The sequence below is a fragment of the Pinus tabuliformis genome, chromosome 4_1 (assembly GCF_031772625.1).
Source record: "Pinus tabuliformis cultivar Carrire ecotype Pingquan chromosome 4_1, CPIR1, whole genome shotgun sequence".
NCBI lineage: Eukaryota > Viridiplantae > Streptophyta > Pinopsida > Pinales > Pinaceae > Pinus > Pinus tabuliformis.
The window spans coordinates 440,581,348-440,584,717 of NC_142303.1; positions in this window are offsets into that span (position 1 = coordinate 440,581,348).

Consider the following 3,370-nt stretch of genomic DNA (forward strand, 5'->3'; position numbering starts at 1 on the left):
CAAAAATTTCCCTCCACTTATTCAATCAAGTCAAACATTATGCATCTATCATTATATTTCTACATAGTGGATCTATGCTCGTTCTTGTCAAAATAAATGGATGCTATTTTCTATGGACTAGATCCATCTTTGTGACAAATATTCACCTTAGCACTAACAAGGCCCGTCATCCATATTTATTCAAACATAGAAAGACACAGAGCCAAAGTGTGAAGAAATGAAGTCACGAGTTAGCTGCGCCAGTCATATTGATCTATTGAAAATCAATTAGTATATCATCATTGCAATTAAGGTATCTTTGTTATGTTCTGCATCCAAAGATCTTATAGTCTAATTCACCTCATTCACCACAAGAAGAACAATCTCATAGTATTTCTTTCAAGATCTGGTGTATCAGTTTGATGATGTAATGATATTATATTCTGAACCATAAACTAAATATAGATTGGCACCCCCATATATTTCAGTCTCAATTTTATTTGAAAATTGCAATGGAGATAAGGGACCATGCACTACAGGAGGGTAGAATTAGGCTCAATGCCTTCAATACAGTGGAGGAGGTGGATCATGCCTATGACCATGTCATTATAAGATGCGGGGTTCTAAAGCCTTTCTTAATTTCCCACTCCACGATTTGAATGTTTAACAAAGAATGGAGCCTCATCTTCGAAGACGGAGAGATGCACAGAATTAAGGTGTTGACCACATTGAGAGAATTGTCTGAATTGCTTCGTCTGAACAATGGAAATATAGTGCTTTTTGTTGGAGAGCTTGTAGGGCAATGGAATTGATGGACACCAATAGCAGCATTCTTGATGATGTAGGAAGGCCATCAGTTTTGTTCATCCACAAATGGTTGGCACTCATCTTTGAGATCTTGCATTACTAGGGATGGTGAGCAGAGGCATGGAGATGATTCAATCATTTGTATACGCATAATATTAATAATAAGATAGGAATCTACGGGATGCATGAAGTGACAGTGTGGGCGAAGTCAATGGATAAATTTGATGCTATGATTTTATGTAGGGCTTTGTTGTAGGGAAAACCCAACACCCCTCATTTTTGACTTATTTACTTCAAATAATGGGGACCCTTTCCATAAGATGCGCGGTTATAATGCCTTGCTTAATTTCCCACTCCATGATCTGAATGTTCAACGAAGAATGGAGCTTGATCTTCGAAGACGGAGAGGTTCACAGAATTGAGGTTTTGAGAAGATTGAGAAAATTGTCTGAATTGCTTCGTCTGAACAACAGAAATATAGTCCTTTCTGTTGGAGAACTTGTAGGGCAATGGAATCAATGGACACTAATAACAACGTTCTTGACGATCTAGGAAGGCCATCAGTTTTTTTCGTCCACAAATGTTTGGCACTCATCTTTGAGATCTTGGATTACTAGGGATGGTGAGAAGATATAGGGAGATGATTCAATCATTTGTATACGCAAAAGATTAAGCATCAAATAGGAATCTATGGGATGCATGAAGTGATAGGGTGGGTGAATTCAATGTTTAAATTTGATGCTATGATTTTATGTTGGGCTTTGTTGTACGGAAAACCCAACACCCCCCATTTTTGACTTATTTAATTCAAATAATGGGGACACTTTCCATAAATTTTTGGCTAAATCGCATTTTTATGTTTTCTTCTAGTTAAGTGTCTTACAATTTCGTCATTTTTTCATTCTCGCTAGATTTCTATTTTGATTTCTTCATTGAGATCTAATTTTCTCTAGCTTTCCATCGGTACTTGTTTCATCTCATTTGGTTACATGGTTTGCAAATAGTGCTCATCCGAAGTTCAATATTTTTTACCGCCTAGGTTAAAAAATGTGCAAAATGTATATTATTTTAATTTTTTGTAAATAAGTTAGTAATTGATTGTGAATATTCATTCCTAGTCAATTTTCACTACAAAATCGCGCAGCCAAATTGTAGAACAATTAAAATAATGTGCGTTCGAGATCTTGGTAATTTATTCCAATCGTAATTTTAAAATAAATTATGAAACCCGAATTATTAAAATCGCAAAGTGGTTGTAGTTCATTTTGTATAATTTTTGGTTCCACTCCAAGTGGACCCCACTTCACCTCACCTCCTCCCTTCCTTTTCAAAAGCCTTGATATTTACAAAAAGCCTCGATATTTAAAAAAATCCGATATGAAATGCTTCTGATATTTCGATATCAAAATATCGGATATTGGGGTCATTGGGGTCTTTTGTTTGTGTGCATTTTAAAACTTGTGGTATTAGTATTCACCTCGGACCTCCAATATTTGATTTTATGTCATGATTATTTAATTTTAATATAAAGTTCTTCACCTTATAACTCACGTTCTTCCATTAAATCCCTCCTCCTCTTATTGTCCACGTATATTTTTTTGTTTGACGTTTGTTATATAAATTTTATATTATAATATATTATATTTTAATTATAATTTTAATATAATTTAATTATAATAAAATATAATTTTAATTTTAATTTTAATTAAGTTTTTAAATTCATTTTGATTTTTAATTAAAATTAATTTCAATGCTATATAATTAATTTGTAAGTAATTAATTTAATTTTTTAATTACAATTAAATTAATATTAATTAAGAAGTAATTGTAATTTTTTTTGTTAAGTTTGGTAGGACTCTAATTTTCGATTTTACATGTCCATTATTCACCCCGCAACGAGGGAGGGTAGTACAATATTTGAACCCAAGATCTCTAGTTCGGTGAGACTTCATTCCATGACCATCACCACTTGAGCTACCCTAGCCGGACAAGAAGTAATTGTAATTGTAATTTAAAATTAAATTTTAATTAAAATTTCCTAATTTTAGCCTAGGTAGTGAATATTCGAGAATTCTGGCAATTTTGACACTTCAACTTTGGAAGCTCATAAGTTGAGTTTAACTTGGCCAAATGATACCCAGGATGGCTCGTTGGATAGATAAAATCATGGAAAATATTTCTGAAGTGGTTTCATAAGTAGATCTTATCAATTGGTGAGTCTAAAATTTAGTAGAAGATCAAAATTTGAATTTTTAAATAAAATTAATTTTCTGAGTTTAATTTTTTGCATTTTCATTTGTTCATAACCTCTATTGAATACAGATCCATTCGACTATGTTCTCCCTGACCAATTAGAACTTTACAGGGATCAATGAAAAACTCAGATTTTCTTTTATTTATTTATTTAATTAAGTTTTGATTGAAGATATTTTGTGTTCCATATTTGATAATTTGATTTTAATTTGTATTTCAAATTGAATTTTAGATGATTTTGGTAGGAAGACAGTTGAAGAAATGAGGAAAACAAGATTTAAATCAATGGAATTGATCCAACAATAGAAGAAAAATAATTTGGACCAATGAA